This window comes from Martes martes (genome assembly GCF_963455335.1).
Source record: "Martes martes genome assembly, chromosome: 9".
Lineage (NCBI taxonomy): Eukaryota > Metazoa > Chordata > Mammalia > Carnivora > Mustelidae > Martes > Martes martes.
The window spans coordinates 48,143,099-48,162,453 of NC_137896.1; the positions used below are offsets into that span (position 1 = coordinate 48,143,099).

The 19,355-nt window shown below is 39.5% G+C and overlaps 1 protein-coding gene across 1 annotated transcript in view; it reads right to left on the reverse strand.

The window, feature by feature from the left end:
• The window catches only part of APMAP (adipocyte plasma membrane associated protein), a 149,926-nt gene that overhangs the window by 28,268 nt on the left and 102,303 nt on the right, over positions 1–19,355 (reverse strand). The window lies entirely within an intron of this gene.

Genomic DNA, 19,355 nt, shown 5'->3' on the forward strand with positions numbered 1-19,355 from the left:
ACTGTGTCCTTCAAACAGGGCATGGGGCCTGGGGCAAATCCCACTCCATCTCCAAGCCTCAGTTTCCCCATCTATAAAATGGGAGTTGCAAGGCAGGATGGTCTTTGAGAGGTTTCCGTGCTCCAGAGTTAAACATTGTGCCAGACCTGCTACTTCAAGTTAATTAGGCAAAACCACAACATGGAATACGGAGGAAATCACCACCTAGTGAACGTTTCTACTCAATTATCTCAGATGCCCATTTTTATTCACCTGACTGTAGGGATTCACTAGCTGGTGTTCTAAAAGCACACAATTTGAGGTGGGATAACACAGGAAACAGGAAAGCTCGGCTTCTGAGAAAAGATGCTTGAGATCACTATGCTAAAGAAATCAGAAATTCAAGAGAATAACCTGTGCCAGTCCTGGGGCATGTTCTGAAGCTTTCTGGTGCTATTGAAATCTGGGTGCACCTTTCCTCCCTGCCCCCAGTCCCCCCTCCCAAAGCTGGGGTTTAAACACCAGTGGAGTGAGTGGCTACCCACTCCAGAAAGACCCTTCCCAAAATCCCTTCCTGCCTGCTGGCTGGAACCAAAATGTCCATCAAGAGCTCAGTCATTCATGCTTCAGGTTCCAACTCAGTGGGCAGCGTCTGTGGCTTTGTTCAGGAGACTGCCACTATCACTATCCTCATCTTAGGAAGAAGGAAAAAGGACATGACCCTCGCCCAAGGAGGTGCAAACTGGTTTTATCCCTCTGCCAGGTCCCAGTGGACAGAGCAAAGGTAGGTGACCAGACAGGTGGGCCGGAGGGGCCACCTGCTGGGGGTGTGGGTCCATCCCAGAGAGGACAGGCTGAGGATCCATACAAGCACACCTGCTTCACATTTCTAATTAAATTTGTTTTTGGATTTTGTCTGCATATTGTATGTTCCCCAAATGCACAGACAGAAGTATTCTTTAGTCCTGATTAATAGCTTTTAAAAATAACCTGCTAACTAACCACCAGAAGATGTTCCTTGTCAATAAAAGTTGTCCTTGCCACTGGCTAAGGTAAAACACTTTGGCTGTTAAATACAGAAGGCAGTTTTATTTCCATAGCACTTCTTTTTTTTTTTTTTTTCCTTTTCAGCGTAACAGTATTCATTGTTTTTGCATCACACCCAGTGCTCCATGCAATACTTGCCCTCCCTAATACCCACCACCTGGTTCCCCCAACTTCCCACCCCCCGCCCCTTCAAAACCCTCAGGTTGTTTTTCAGAGTCCATAGTCTCTCATGGTTCACCTCCCCTTCCAATTTCCCTCAACTCCCTTCTCCTCTCCATCTCCCCATGTCCTCCATGTTATTTGTTATGCTCCGCAAATAAGTGAAACCATAGCACTTCTTGGCTCTAGCAGGCCTGCTGGCCACGCAGGAGCTCTGAGCCAGTTTCACCAGAGTTCCTCCCTGATCAGAGCAGAAAAACTCACAGTTCCTTGTTTTCTCCCATGTGGGGTAGGTGGTGGGGAGGTGAGCCTTGTGAAGCATCATAATAATGCAGAACCCTCATGTGCTACTGTGGAATTGCTCAAATTCGTACTCCCACACTATCCCTGCACTTTTCACCTTCTAATTTAGTACCAACATTTGAAAATGCAATGAAATAAAAGATTTTAAACACTTCTATGATTTTTCTAAATTCCTCACCATCCTTCCATAAATAACAAAGGAATTGTCTTGTGAATTTGCTTTAGACATCCCCTCATAAAGAGAGGGGGTTTTCCTGCGCTGGTTTCCTCTTTCCAAAGGAAATGACCATCTTATCTTCCTTCCATCTTAGGAGTTCTCCAAGGGACAGGAAGTGGGAGAAAACCAGAGAGTAAGACTGGGTGTATCAAGTACAGCCAATGGCACACAAACTGTGACCACTGTTGACAAACTCATCAGGCAATGTCATGACAACTTGGACTTCCCCTTGAACAAGTGACATCTTTGTGCCTCGGGGGAGAACTGCATGGTGCTGAGATGAAGGGAGGTGAGTTCCCATGGGTAATGACCTTACTCAGAGATGCAATAGGGCCCAACCCCCACAGCCTGGAGGGGGACCACTCCAGCCTCACCCGCTCCTTATCCCTGGCCCTGTTCCAGTCAACACTCATCAACACCCTGAAGGTGTTGACCCCACCATGGCACAGGGGCCACTGAGCTGGAAAGGACAGTATAACACAGGACAGTAAATCAGATAGGCCCTCATAGCCTAGTTTTGGACCATATTTAACCAGATAGGAGCTTCTGACATTTGAACTCAAAGGATCAGTCATCCAGAAATGAGATGGAAGAGCCTTTCTTCCATCTTACTTTTTAGCTCCCCACAAGTTTAATATGAACAAACACTATGACATGGCTATTAGGAATATTAATTAAAAAGCTAGGACTTCAGGGCACCTGGGTGGCTCAGTCAGTTAAGAGTCTGCTTTCACCTCAGGTTGTGATCCCAGAGTGCTGGGACTGAGCCCTGCATTCGACGGGAGGGCTGCTGAGCCCTGCTCAGCGGGGAGCCTGCTTCTCCCCGTGCTTCTACTCTCTTTATTTCACACACACACATTCTCTCTCTCTTTCCGTCAAATAAATAAATAAATAAAATCTTTTTAGAAAATAAGCTAGGACCACTTCAGAGGGTATTCAAAGAATTTCTGTGGCTGTTTCCAGGTCATTTCCATGTCCCTCCTGACCATCACCTCCACCTCCATGCTCCCATCACCTCTGAGTCTTTGCTGCTCACACCATCTTCCTGAGCTCCAGACATGTTTCCAACAATCTACGGACCCCACCACCCAAACATCACACAGAACCCTAAAACTGAACACCGTGTTGACACCACCATCTACCTGCCACACTCACGCCACACCCATCCTGCCTACAGCCCATTTTTTAGGTCTCCCAGTGGCCCCAGCATTAGACACTTGGTCCTTGTCTTACAACCTTCTCTCCCTCTTACACCCATCTCTCCCTCACCTTCTGCCAAAGCCACTTCCCAGAGAGTATCCTCTGCTGATCTCTACACTGCCTACTTCAGCTCAGGCCATCAGCACCTCCTGCCTGGACAACAGCAGTTAACTTTCCACCTGGTATCTTTTCCTCATTCATCAAAGAACCCAGAATGATACTTTAAAGTGAAGTTTTGATTATCATCACATCCTTCTAACACTATCTATCTCTTATAAAATAAAGCACAAATCTTGTAGCAAGGCTTCTCAAGTCTTTCAAGATCTAGCACCTGCACACCTTTCCCATTCTGCCTGCCACTCCTATTCAAATGGAGGACACCCTCCTACATGTTCCACATTCATCCATAAGAGGCCCTCAGTAGGGAGCACAATTGCACCACCACTTCAGACCCCATGGTCTAAGACTGGTGTGATTGTAAACTCTATGATGAGTTCCCTAATAACCCTGCCCCTCTCTCTAAACGTTATGCTCTCTTCTCCACTTGAATGTATCTTATTACGTACTTTTCAAACTATAAAATGAATTTCTATTTATATATCAACTTCTATTTTTTTTACACTTTGAAATATTTTTCTCATTTTATCAAATGTTTTTTATTAACATATAATGTTTACCTCAACTTCAGCCATGAGACACCAAGCAATTTTAGGGCATGACCAGGTCTTGTCTTTGTAACATCAGCACCAAGTTCAGAGTCTTTGAATACTTACTAAAGAAGAAAAGAAGATAAGAGATTAATTAATGCTTAAATACATAGACAGATGAACCAATGAGTGGATTGATGGATGGATGGAAGGGTGTTTGGATGAATGGGTAGGTGGATAGATGGATGGAAGAATGGTTGAAGGTTTGGGTAGAAGAGGGTTTGGATCCATGGATGGCCAAATGGGTTCCACATTCCATCCCTTTGCATATTACATTGTACCCTCCTGCCCACTCTAAGTCTCTTTTCAGGCATCTTCTCCTGGTGTCATTTATAGCACCAGGAACTGCCCTTCCAAAACCAGCTCATGGCTCATCAATGTGCAAGCATATCTGTGAAAGGTTTCTAATAAGATTCATGAAGCAGAGAAACTTCAAGAAACAGCAAGCCTGCCTCCTAACAAGCTGTTTCTGGAAGATACAGCACCGGCTGCCAGAAGAAGAACGGCGCTTTTGGGGATGGATAAGCGAGTCGCATATGAATTCCTGAAAGAAGTCCTCAAGCTCAGACAGAAACCATCGTATCATCATCTCTTACAGGAAAAAAAAAAATGTGTTGGGGGAAATAGGATAGGAGACTGCCATCCAGAAGAGAAGTGGCAAACAAACTTCCTTGAACTTTTCATAGCCTGTGACTGACAAGTAACCACTGACATTTTAAACTATGCTGAATAATAAAGAGGTAGCAGTAAGAGCTAGCAAATCCATTACAGTGAGAAATGGGAGGGAATCTTATTGACTTCTAATTAGAATCTTATCCCCTTTTAGAGAATCTAGCAATAGAAGCAAAGGCATCCATTACATGTACAGGACTCCAAGATATATGGGCAATCAGTGCATTTTATCTTTTGAGGAACATTCAAAGGACAAGATACTTCAGTCTTGGGAAGATTCCAGTGATCTGAAGACATTCTAGCAGTGTTTAAATGCCAACATTCAGAACACCTTCAAAGGGCTGCATTTGTGTGGGTTGTCATTTTGTGCCATGCTATTTACTTATCTCTCATAATGACTCAAAGGCAAGAGTTACTTAAATTCTGTTTGAAGATTTATTACATCAGCTTCCAAGAGACATTTTTATGTTGAGTTCTTTTGTTTTGTTGTCTGCCCTCTCAGCAAATCAGGTAATAAGACAACAGCAGAACAAATCAAAAAGCGAAATGTTTTCAAAGAAGTCATTTTTATATTATAAGTAGAGCTTTTATCTAATTTAATACACACTTCAAGATTTTCAGTGGCCTTAGCATAATAGTTACTCTAAGAGAGGGAAAAAATTGATAAGGACAAGAAGTATTTAGTGCCATTAGGGTACTGATAAATGGCTATTTTACAAATGAGGAAACTGAGGTTTAGAGAACTTTTTGAAACTACCTCAAAGACATGTATGGAGCCACGGAGTAAGAATGCAAGCCTGGACTTAATGCACGTCAGAGAAGAGTGAAGTTGCAAGAAGAGTAGCAGCTGCAAAGTCCCTGAGGGGAGAGTACAGGACTGCGGGGTCTGGCTGAGGTGGAAGACTATCCACAGGCAGCTGTGGGGAAGGCAAGGGGCCCATCTAACACCAGAACGTACCCAACAGCAAGGCCAGGGGCTCCACCTCCTAGCAGGTGGAATTGATGCATCTCTGATGCTAGAGAGAGATCTTAGAACTTTGAAAAATAAAGGAACCTCCCCTAAGAAGACAACATTTGATTTGGGGCCAGAAGTCACATGTATCTGTTGTGGGAAAATAAAAGCTCAAAATCCAGGCAAAAGTAGACCTAGATTTGCATTTTCCAGGTCCCTGACAGAAGCAAACTTGTATCTTTTCTGGAGATATTTTAAACTCAGGACACAAAGAAATCCCTATAGATAAACTTGAATCTTTAAAAAAAAATTAACTAAATATGTGAGGAAACAAGCCATTCCAATCTAGAGTCAATGAAAACAAAACAATACAGTGGTGGGAGAAAGCAAGTGTAAAGACCCTGAGCTCATTCACCTTCTTTGCCGGACATACCAAGTCTGTTCTCTGAGTGTACCTTGAAGATTAGTAGTACAGCCTTTCTATAGCTATATATGTAAATAAAAGTCACATCAAGAAGACTGGAAAGGGCAGAGGTACATTCTGCTCAGGAACCAAACTCCCAATGCAGAGACCCATAAGCAGGAGAGATTACCACATACACGAAAGTCCTCCCTGTGAGGGAATCAAGCCTCACATGAGGCACCTGGCGAACTTCACCAGGAAGATGTGTCTCTATAATGTCTGCTTTGAAAATCAGAGGCCCACAGCTCCAGGAGGCCACAAGGCTATTGGAAACCAAGTGTCTGCTCTTAAAGGGCCAGCACATAGTATCGTTCACTCTGAGACCCTGCGCAGAGGCAACAGTTCAAAAACCACCTGGCCATACATGAAAAAGGTTTACTCACTAACCATAAGGTATGTGCTGGAGGGGCAGGGATCTGGAAGAACTTGTTTCCAGAAATGGGATTGCTGGTGGACACCATTTGTCTTCCCTCCTATAGCCTAGGTGGGCTAAAGTCAGTAGGCACCTTTCTGACAATCTCTATCTACTTTGCCAGCACTTCTTGCCCTAACACTACCCTATGGACACACTCTACACAACCTCCCTGCCCCATCAGGCACCTACCAAATCTGTTCCTGCCCCCAAGACACCCAGTGAACAGCCTCTTCCCAGACCAGCACTCCTCCAAAGCAACTCCTGCTGTGGTGGGGGAGAGGAGACAGCCCAGCCCACCAGCATGCCTGAAATAGTACCACGACTGTCAAAACCTGCACAACTAGCCACACCAGGGGCCACCCTCACCCACCTGTAGTTGACTTTGCATCATAGCCAGCTATGTTGGGGACAAGCACTGTCCACTACATGCCCCTAGCAGTCACAGGTAGCACAGGAGGGTGTGTGCAGCCCACACAGAGAAAGACACCAGAATATCTGGTTCTAGTGACCAGAGGAGATTTTGCTTTTGGATCCCACAAGGACTCCTTCTACACAATACAACTACCCAATACATATAACAAACAAAGAGAGTCAGAAGAAATGAGGAGACAGAAGAATGTGTTTCAGATGAAAACAAACAAACAAACAAAACCTCAGTAAAAAATAAATAAATAAATAAATAAAACCGAAATAACCAATTTACCTGGTAAGCAGTTCAAAGAGTCATAAAGATGCTCACCAAACTTGGGAGAAGAGTGGTTGAAATCAGTTGAAAACTTCAACAAAAGAATAGGAAACATAAAAAAAAAGAGGAATTCAGAGCTAAAGAACACAATAACTGAAATAAGAAATATACCAAAGGGAATCAACAGCAGTTTAGATGATAAAGAAAAATTGATCAGCAATGTGGAAGACAGTAATGGAAATCATCCATGCCTAACACCCTGGGATCATGACCTGAGCTGAAGGCAGATACTTAACAACTGAGCCACCCAGGGACCCCAAAAGAAGTGCTTCTTTAAGCAAAAAAAGAAAAAAATCACACTTGAAGTAAGAACACTTGATAGCTAGAATTAAGAAAATTATGAAAAAAGATTTTAGATAAAAACATACACATAGGAAAAGTCACTTGTAAAGCCAGTAAGAAGACTGAAAAATAAAAATACTAAAATCAACTGTATTTATAGAAATTAGTTAAAAGATACACAAAATAAAAAGATGTAAAATATAACATCAAATACATAAAACATGGGTAAGAGAAATAAAAAAATGTACTTTTTTAAAACTTTTATTGTATTTTTTTATTTTCATGTATTTTTAAGTTAACTTTAAAAAAATGATTATATTTATTTATTTGACAGAAAGCACAAGCAAAGGGAGCAGGAGAGGGATAAGCCGGCACCCCATCCATCAGGCAGCCAGATGCAGGGCTTACTATCAGGATTCTGGGATCATGACCTAAGCCTAAGGCAGAAGTTTAACTGACTTAGCCACCCAGGCACCCCAAAGTCATTTTTTTTTTTAAATTTGTTTTTGTACACTTGGAAAAAATTAACCAGTGAAGTCATTTGGCTCAAGGACATTCCTAGTTGAATGTTTTTAATTATGTATTCAATCTCCTTACTAGTTATAGATGAACTCAAATTTTATATTTCTTCATGACTCAGTCTTGGTAGTATGTTGTTTCTAGGAATTTGTCCATTTGTTCTTAGTTATCCAACACGTTAATGTCTGTTTATTAATATTGCATTCATAATTTCTATATCTATAAAACTTACAATAATGTACCCACTCTCACTGCTAATATTGATATTTTGAGGTTTCATTCTTTTATTTTTTTCTTGGTTAATATAGCTAAAGTTTTGTTAATAAAAATGTACTTTTAAAATGTGTTTCAACTTAAGCAACCATCAAATTAAGGGACTACTACATACATAAGGTGTTAGATATGAAATTCATGGTAACCAAAAACCTATAATAAATACAGAAATAAAGAAAGAAAGGAATATGAGCATAACATGAAAGAAGATAATCAAATCAGAAGAGAAGAGAGAAGAGGGGGAAAAAAAGGAACAGAAAGAAACTATTAGAAATCAGAGAGGGAAAAAACAAAACAAAACATGAGACTCTTAAATCCAGGAAACAAACTGAGGGTTGCAGAAAGGAAGGTGGGTAGAGAATGGAGTAACAGGGTGATGGGCATTAAGGAGGGCACAAGCACTGGTGTTAAACACTAATGAATCATTGAACACTGCACCAAAAACTAATGATGCACTATACATTGGCTAGTGAATTTAAATTTTAAAAAAGAAAGAAACTACAAAAACGGAAAACAAATAACAAATTGGGAACAAGTACATACCTATCAATAATTATTTTAAATATAAATGGCCTCAATGCTCCACTCAAAAGACATAGGGTAAATGAATGGATAAAAAACACAAAACCCATATATATGCTGACTACACGAGATTAATCTCAAACACACAGACTGAAAGTGAAGGCGTAGAAAAAATTATTCAATGCATATGCAAATGTAAAAAGAGCTGGGGTAGCAATACTTACATCAGACAAAATAGACTTTAAAACAAAGACTATAATGGGATAATGAAGGGCATTACATAATGACAAAGGGATCAATCCAACAAGAGACTAGAAAAATTATAAATATCTATGCAACCAACACAGAAGCACTTAAATACATGAAGCAAATATTAATAGATATAAAGGGAGATATTGACAGTAATACAATAATAGTAGGGGGATTTAATGCTTCACCACCATCAATGGGTCATTTCTACAGGGAAAAATAAAAAACAGTGGCTTTGAATGACACATTAGAACATATTTGTTAAGTATAATAAATGCATATAGAACAGTTCATCCAAATAATTCATCAAAAAACAGCAGAATACATATGCTTCTTCAAATGCACATGAAACCATCTCCAAGATAGATCACATGTTAGGACACAAAATAAGTCTCAATAAATTTAAAAAGATTGAAATCATATCAAGCATAATCTTTTCTGGCTATGATAGTATGAATCTAGAAATCAATTACCAGGGGGAAAATGCTGGAAAAAAAAAAAACAGAAATATTGGGAGGCTGAACAACAGAATACTAAACAACCAATAGGTAAATGAAGAAATAAAAGAGGAAACCAAAAAATAAATGGACACAAATGAAAATGAAACTCAACATTTCTAAATTTGAGGATTTAGCAAAAGCAGTTCTAAGAGAGAAATTAATAATGATACAGGCCTACATCAAATAAAAATTTTAAATAACCAATCTAACCTTATGTCTAAAAGAACTAGGAAAAAAGGAACAATCAAAACTCAAAGTTAGTAGAAGGAAGAAAATAATAAAGACCAGTTTGGAAATAAATGAAACAAAGAGGAAGGAAAAAAATGATAGAGATGATCAATAAAACTAAGAAGTGGTTCTTTGAAAAAATAAACACAACTGATAAACTTTCAACCAGATTCAACATAGAAAAAAAAAAAAAGGGATGACTGAAATAAATAAAATCAGAAATGAAATTTCTAATTTCTAATTTTTTCTTTGAAAAAATAAACACAACTGATAAACTTTCAACCAGATTCAACATAGAAAAAAAAAAAGGGATGACTGAAATAAATAAAATCAGAAATGAAATAAAATCAACTGACACCACAGAAATACAAAGAAATATAAGAGACTATTAAGAAAAATTATACAATTCAATGCAATCCCTATCAAGATACCAACTTTTTTCACCAAGCTAGAATAAAAAATCCTAAAAGTTGTATAAAGGTACAAATAGCCAAAGCAATCTTGAAAAAGAAAAACAAAGCTGGAGGTATTACAATCCCAGATTTCAAACTGTACTGCAAAATACCATAACAGTATTATACAATACAAAATAGACACATATATCAATGGAAAAGAGCAGTGAGCCCAAAAATAAACCCATGCATTAATGGTCAATTAATCTATGACAAAAGAGAGAAGAATATACAATGGATAAGATAGAGTGTCTTCAATATATGGTGTTAAGGGAACTGGACAGCTGCCTGCAATAGAAAGAAACTGAATCATTTTCTTACACTGAATACAAAAATAAACTCAAAATGGATTAGAGACCTAAGTATAAAACCTGAAACCATAAAACATCTAAAAGAAAACATAGGCAATAAACCCTTGGATATCAGTCCTAGCAATATGTTTTGGATCTGTCTCCTCAGGCAAGAGCAGCAAAAGCAAAAATAAACAATTGGAACTACACCAAACTAAAAAGCTTTTGCACAGTAAAGGAAACCATCAAAAAAATGAAAAGGTAACCTACAGGAGAAACATATTTGCAAATGGTATATTCAGTAAGGGGTTATTATCCAAATAAATAAAGAACTTACACAACATAACACAAAAAAATAATAATTATTATTATTATAATCCAATTTTTAAATGGACAGAAGGTCTAAACAGACTTTTTTTCCAAAGAAAACATGCAGATGGCAAACAGACACTTGAAAAAATCCTCAACATCACTAAATACCAGAGAACTGCAAATCAAACTCATAATAAGCTACCACTTCACACCTGTCAGAATGCCTAGTTTCAAAAAAGATAAGAAGTAATAAGGATTGACAAGGATAGGCAGAAAAAGGAACGCTCATGCCCTCTTAATGGGCATGTAAATTGTTGTGGTCACTGTGGAAAATAGTATGAAGTTTCCTCAAAAAATTCAAAATAGAAATACCACATAATCCAACAATTCCACCTTTCAATATTTCCCTGAAGAAAACAAAAACACTAATTTAAAAGGATATATTCACCCCATGTTCACTGCAGCATTATTTACAACAGTCAAGATATGAATACAACCTAACTTTCCATCAATAGATGAATAAAGAAGATGTGTACACACACACACATACACACACACTGGAATATTACTCAACCATAAAGAAAAACAAAATCTTGCCATTTGCAACACCACGGATGAACTTAGAGGGTATTTTGCTAACTAAAATAAGTTGGACTAAGAAAGACAAATACCATATGATTTCACTTATAATGTGGAATATTAACAACAAAATGATAAACAAAACAAAATGGTAAAAGACTCGTAAATACAGAGAATAAATGGTATTTGCCAGAATGGATACGAGTGGAAGGATGGGCAAAATAGGTGATGAGAATTAAGAGATTCCAACTTACGGTTATAAAATAAATAAATCACAGTCATGTAAAGTACAGCATAGGGAATATAGTCAATAATATTGCAATAATTTTGTAAGGTGACAGATGGTAACCACTCTTGTGATGAGCATTTCATAATGTGTATAAATTTGGAATCACTTTGTTGTACACCTGAAAGTAATTTACATTGTATGTCAACTATACTTCAATTTAAACATAATAATATTAAGGAGGTATGTGTTGTAATGAGCACTGGGTATTATACACAAATAATGAATCATGGACTACTACATCAAAGACTAATGATATACTCTATGATGATTAACATAACATAATAAAAAATAAATCTTTATTTTTTATTTCAATTAAATAAATTATTAAATAATAATAATAATAAAAGGAGAGAGAATTGTGCTGCACACACTGAAGAGGTAGGAATTATCAAATTAAAAAATATAAATTACAAAAATAAAAATTGAAGGAATAACAGATGATCAAATTTGATCATATAGTTTTAATAAAGAACTGAATGGAATTTCTGAAAATGAAACTAATAATATTGACATTCAAAACTCAGTGGCAGGTTAAATCGAAGAATAGACTTCACTGAAGAGAAAATTAGCCACCTGGAGGGCAGAACTAGCAAAATTACAGAGTTCACACCTGAAAGAAACAGAAATTCAAAATAAGGAAAGCACTGAACATGGAAATTGTTACATTAGGTAAAAAGATAAGGAAAAACATTCCTCGGGAATAGCAGTATGAGGAGCCCTGCTGAACTATTTCCCAGTGAAACAACCGTAATTGATGAAAATAATATCAAGTTTTAATTTTTTAAAATAATAACCATTTTGAAGTCTCTGGAAATTTCCCCAAAGTCATAGAACGACTGACGGAATATTTGCTCAGAAAATTTACTAAATCTCAGCAAGAATTGCCATAACCTGTGGAACTGAAGCTATAACCAACTCTCTCCCTCTCCCACCCTGCCTCAGCTTGATGGAAGCCCCATTCTAGAGGGTGTGGCCATAGAGACAGGATTCCCTATCACTTCATTTCCAATCAGTGGATATCATGTCATATCAAAGAATATAGTATCACTGGGAGGGGAAGAAAACCAGCATTTCTCATCCTGTCCAACTCTGAGTTGCAGAGGCTAAATATCTGGTGAGTGTGGCTGAGAGTTCAGGAACTCCCTTCCTCCACATATCCTCCATTCCTAAGGTAAAGACCCTAACTTCAGAGTGGGAAGTTTAGAAGACTGGAGCCTTGACCACCCTTCCCCCAGACAATTCATAGGTTGGAGGTTTCCTGCTGGGAGAGGTAAGCCAAGAAGACCAGAGACTGAGGTTCTCAACCAACCTCCAGAGTAGTGACTCAGATATTATGCCCAGAAGGACAGAGGATCCACAAGGACAGAGAGCTTCACATCAATTCCTAAAGGAAGTGACTAAATGTGAAACAAGAACCAAGTCTAAAGGCATTCTAGAAAACAATGGAGATTTTGGGTAGAAGTAATTAAGAGTAATTTGGTAGCATTCGAAATCAATAAGCTAAACCATAAGTCAGCTAGGTTACCAGACAGAGCTTGGAAAGAGATCATCAAAGAGTCTGTTCAACCGCTATCATTCTCAAGTGATCACACATGCCCAAGGCTGAACCCTGTGAGGAACAGCACCAAGGGCTTCACACTGAAGGAGAAATAGACTTCTAAACAGACTAGAAGAGTCTAGATGAATCACTAAACAAATAAACAAACAACAATAACAAAACAAACCCCAGAGAGGTAGAGGGTATCAGTGTTGAGGGTTGCTACATTTACCTAATGCCCAGTTTTCAACAACAACTAAAATGTAATGGGCAAAGAAAACAGGAAAGTGTGGTTCCCTACATGGGGGCAAAATTAAGAAACAGGAACTGCCTAAGACAGGGCCCAGATACCAAATATAACAGACAAATACTTCAAAGCTGCTATTATAAATGTGTTTAAGGAACTGAAGAAAATCATGCTTTAAAAATGAAGGAAGATATGGTGACAGAGTGACAGAGCTCATCAAATAGAGAATATGAAGAGAGATAGAGATATTTTTAAAGAACAAAATAGCAATTATAGAGTAGGAAAAATACACAAACCAAAATGAGAAATTACCACAGAGGCTCAAGTGTAGATGTGAACTGTCAGAAGAAAGAATGAGTGAACTTATAGAATGACAGGAATTATGCAACCCAAAGAGCAGAAAAGAAAAAAAAAATGAAGAGATCCTTTGAGAAATGTGGAACACCATCAAGCACACCAACATGTACCTAACAGGGGTACCTGAAGGAAAGGAAATAGAGGAAGGAGAAGAAAAGATGTCCAAAGAAACAACAGCTGAAAACTTCTCAAATCTGATGAGAAACATTAACCTCAAGAAACTCAATTACTCCATAGGATAAATACAAAGAGAGTCATACCAAGACACATCATAGTAAACATGCTGAAATGTAGAAAAACTTTAAAGCAGCAAGAGAAAAATGTCTCCTCATATCCAAGAACATCTCAGTAAGACTGAAGGCAGACTTCCAGACTCCCTTGGAGACAGGGGAGGCCAGAAAGCACTGGAACAATACATTCAAGGTGCTGAAAGAAAGAAAAAAAAAATCAACTAAGATTATTATATCCAGCAAAATCATCTTTCAAAACTGCAGGTGAAATAAAGACATGTCCAGATAAGCAAAAACATATGTTGTTAGCAAAGTCACTTACAAGAAATACAAAAGGAAGTTCTTCAGGATAAAGGCAAGTGACCACAGACAGTCATTTCAATGCACTTAAATAAATAAATAGGCAAACAAGGAGCATCAGTAAAAAACCAGTTTCAGCAAAGGGACCTTTAAGGCTACTATGCAAGAAGAAAATAATAAGGGATTGAAAGTAGCATGAACTAAAAGATATGATGAAGATGATGATGATGATGGTGATGATGACAGAGCTTCACAAACTACTGACATAAGTCAGTTCACAAAGCACTTGTGGTCAGGCACAAAGCTACAAGGTTTTTACCTTCACAGCACTGCCAGCATTCCATCTATCTGCAGGATCACTGGATCGATCCCAGCTCTAGATTAACCAAACCATTTGCTCCCTCGTGCTGCCAACACAGGAAAGTATTATCAAAGTCTGTAACATTATACTTTTATTACTTATAACAGTGAGTCTCAAATCTTCACACCTCAGAACCAACCAGAGCGCTTTTTAAACTCAAATTGCCAGGCGCCACCCCAAAGATTATAGATCATTAGGTCTGGAATAGACCCAAGAACGTGCATCTATAACAATTCCCAGGCGATGCTGATGCTACTGGTCAGGAACCATACTTAGAAACCCACTGGTTGACAACCGGGACAGCTGTCATCATTTCCTGACAGTCTATTGTCAGACACTGTCCTGAATGATTTCCACACAAGCTCTCACTTAATGTAGCCCTTGCATAAATTTTGAGTTATATAATATTTTCCCCATTAAGAGGTGATGTCCTTAGAGCATCACAGTGTTTCAGAGAAGTAGTGCAAGGGGAGCCTGGGTGGCTCAGTTGGTTAAGTGTCTGACTCTTGGTTTCAGCTCAGATCATGATCTCGGGGTTGTGAAATTGAGCCCTGCTCAGGCTCTGAGTTCAGGACAGAGTTCTCCTTCTCCCTACACCTTTATCCCTCCCCACCCCACTCCCTGCTCCCTGGTGCACTCTCTTTCTCTCTCTCTAAAATAAATAAATAAAATCTTAATTATTTTTTTTTTAGATCATGCAAACCTTGGCCAGAAGTCCCATGATGGTATATCAGCCACACATCAAGCAAGGGAGCTGCATACCTGCTTTCTCCCATCTCCCAAGACTGTCATGGCAGTCATCAGCAAATATTTAGTGATTGAAACGAATCAAATAATTAGTGGAAGAATAAAATACAAAGGGCACATTAAAATAGAAGACTGCTGAAAAGTTGAAACTGAGATGATAGAAGAAACTCATTAGGCATATACTAACAGAAAGAAAGCTGGTACAGAAGTACTAATATCAGACTGGAGAAGTAGTACAGATAAGAGACATGCCAGGATGATCAAAGGTGCCCACCAAACGGAAAGTACAACAGTCCTACACTTGCAACACATAATAACATAGCCTCAAGACACATAAAGTAAAAACGTATGGTACTGAAGAATAGAGAAATCTACAATCATAGAGAGAGATATTAACTTATCTCACACAATAATTGCTAGAATGAGCAGCACCCCCACCCAAAATAAGTATGGACTTAGAAGACACAACACAATAAACATACTTGACCTGATTCTCAGTAACTGTAACATATGCGTTGTTCCCAAGTGCACATACAGCCTTTACAAAAACAAATCATGCAGGGGTACAAAGTGGGACTCAACCTCAACAAAGTTCAAAGGACTGAAATCAAATGGGGTACATCTACTGTGAAAGTAAGCTAGAAAAAAATCATTTAAAAATAAATAGAAAATTTCCATATGTTTGGAAATTAAGTAATATGGTTTTAAATAACACATGAGTCAATGAATTAGTTCAGATTGCCAAATTGCTCTTCCAAGCATTTGTAACATGTGTAAGAATTTCCATTTGCCTATATCCTTGTCAATACTTTATATTAACCACTTATTTCTGCAAATAGGATGAGATGAACGTGTTTTTTGAGAGTTTATTGGCATTACCTGATGACTCACAAAGTCAACTCCCTGTCCACATGTGTACTAGCTTTCCTCTTCCACGAGTCATCACTTCAAACCCACTGTCCGTGTCTTTACTGGATTGCCAATCTATTTCTTTCTAGCTTGTAGAAGATTTATGTATGTTCAGAATGTGCATCATTATGTGTGATATGAATTGAAAAAGAAAAGAGATCCAAAACAGCACCATATGTTTGGAAATTTTAAAATATCTTCTAAATGACTCGTGGAAAAAGGAAGTAATAAATCAGTGCAAGAAGACATCATCATGGACCGAAAAAATCATTTCACATTGGAAAATAATGAAAATACTGCACAGCAAGTCCTGCAGGACGAGGGCAAAGTGACACTGATGAGAGACTTAGGCCTTAAATGTTTAGGGGGTTATTAGCTAAGCATCCCACTTAGGAAGTTGAAAACAAAGGATTAATGCCCCCAAAATGGAAGGAAATAATAAAAATGAGAGAGTAAGTCAGTGAAATAAAAATAGATGGACTAGATACAGTCAATACTGCTGAAGTACTTACTTGTACACTTTAAAATGGTTGAGATGATTTGTAAAAAGGGGATCACATATCTTAAGGATGCAAAGCTTATTATATGTCAGTTATATTTCAGTAAAGCTGTTTTTTAAAAAAGGATGGGAGGGGTGTGCCTGGGTGGCTCAGAGGGTTAAGCATCTGACTCTCAATTTGGTTCAGGTCATGATCTCAGAGTCATGAGATCAACCCACATGTTGGGCTCTGTGGCTGCTTGAGATTCTCTCTCTCTGTTCCACTTCCCCCCAGTTCTCTCTCTTAAAAAAAAAAAAAAAGACTGGATTGACACTAATACAAACATGAAAGATTTAGATGGTGTGTTGTGAAGTGGAAAAAGGCAAATTACAGAATATAATCTCATTTTTGTTGCCCAAAAAGGGGAGTTGGAGAGAAGGTAGGTTGAAAGATGTCTTTTCAGAGGTCATTTCTGGGAGAGGGACAACTCATATGATTGGGACAGAGGAGAATGTGGAGACACGGGTCTGGGTGCAAAATCAGAAAGGAAAGACAGCCCTGACCTCTGCCACCTCTGGCTCCTTCTCCAGTGGCTCTGTCTTCCTTCTCGGAAAGCACAGTGACACATGGAAGGCCCCAGACTGCTCCATTCATCGGTGAAGTGGTGAACCTCACTCATCTCATGGTCCCAGTAGCTTCTGTCCCTTCTTTGGGCAGATGCCTGCAAATGGAGCAGCTGCTAGCCCTGTTGGACCAGGGGCTTTGCGAAGTGACCTCACCAGGTGGCTGCCCCATGCTTCCCTAGAGTGCCTTGAATGGTGGCTGAATTGGCACATGGGAATAGAAGGGAATGGGAAGCATAGATGGAGGGAACAGTGTGTGCAAAGGCTAGGAGGAGGGTATGCATTAGGTGTATCTGTAGGTTAGCTAGTGCTATGTAACGATTTTGCCCCAACATTGATGGCTTAAAATATCACACATGTAGTATGTCACATGGTTTCTGAGAGGCAGGAATCGAGAGTGGTTTAGTTGTGTATTCAGTTTCTGGAGTTTAGTTGTTAATAGAGATGCACCAATGACATGATGGTCTTAGTTTGAACCAACGTACCATGGTAATTTAAGATATTAACATTAGAGGTAACTGAGTGGGGGGGTATAGATATTCTCTGAACTATCTTTGCAATTCTTCTGTAATCTAAAATTGTTCCAAAAGAAAAGTTGTTCTCACACACACGTCTGAAACAAGGGAAAAAATAGGACAAGATACATGAAATAGCTATTTTTAAGACTTGAGCATCAGGCTGCAAAAGACCCAGTGGCTGAGATAGGAAATAACTCTGTGCCAGGGGAGCCTGAGGACCAAAGCTCAGTGAGAAGAGAGCGGTGCAGAGGCCATCAGAGATCTACAGAGTCCCCAGTCCCCAGGAGAGAGAGGCTGAGCAAATGCATGTGGGAAAACTACCCAAAGCCAGGAAAGATGGGCCCAAAAGGCAGAGAGGGTGTCACGGGCACTGACACAGGAGAGCTCTGCATGCTCCCACTTGCCACCCTGGGAACCCCATAATTCACAGCTCACCAGAGGGATTGCTCAGAAGAACCTGGCCTCATTCACCAGGAGCCTCAGCCAAGAGTAAAGGCACTCTTATTCCCTCTAACAACGTTTGAAAGTGAAACCTAAATGGATCAAACACTTTCTAAATAACTTAATTGTGTCCAGAGAAAACCTTAAAAGCATTTATAGAAATACCAAAATATCTGGCACCCACCAAAGTAAAATTTGCAACACAGGACATCCAATCAAGAATTACCAAGCATGTAAAGAAGCAAGAAAATATACCCATACAGGTATCAAAAAATATGAAATACTTAGTGATAAGTCTGGGGGTAGAAGGAAAGGTGGCAATGACCCAGTCTCCACTCCTGGTATCCATAAGGAAACATGAGGGTGTTCCTCGAGGCATCATGATAGAATTCAGGGCAATCCGTCAGCCACCATCGGTGGGGGAGGATTAACTGAATATCTTTAATGCACCTAGAAACAGCTGTAGAAAGCAAGGTCAGATGTACAGGAAGTTCTGTGGGTAGGTCTGAAGAACATTGTGTCAAGAGCAAAGGTAAGAAAAGAAAGGTGGGGAGTGCATTTCCAAATGTGCACATTAGAAACACATGAAGCAATCTTGCCCACCCCACAAGTTTGCGCCAGAGTGGAAGTGTGCGGGAACATGGGGCTGGGGCCAGTGACGGAGGGGCAAAGCAGGTGGAGGTCGAGGACCACCGATAACAAAACGCTGTGAACTTGGAGTAGAATGAACTCTAGTGTGGTCTCCACATCCCATAAAAGCCCTTCTTCTGGCATGAGATCATCACTGATCTGTCCACACAGTCCTCTCATCCTGCCTCCCTGCTCCACTGTTGAAAGAGAACCTAGAGAGAGACATTCAAGGTGAGATTATGAGTGTCCCTCTGTCATAACAGCTAAATTTTAAATAACTCAGAATTATCCATGCAAAACAAACATGGGACTATCTGTGCCTGCAGGAGATAAAGGCAGGTCCCATCTTGCCTGCACTCAAGCTGTCCCTTCTCCAGGAGAAGCATCCACAGTCCTGTTTCCTGCAGAGACTCAGGGCTCCGCATTTCCTGCCCGGCACCTGCTCTTCCCATCTGCACTTTCTTTAGCCACGAGCTCACCTCCTGTGTATAAGGCGCCCTTCCAGACCCTGCGGTGGGAAATGATTCAAGATCTGGTCCTGGCCTCCCAGTACAAGCGGTCTGGTTAGAGAGAACAGCTCACGGCCTGTGGAAGAGCTGAGGAGGGATCCAGCCGTTGAACC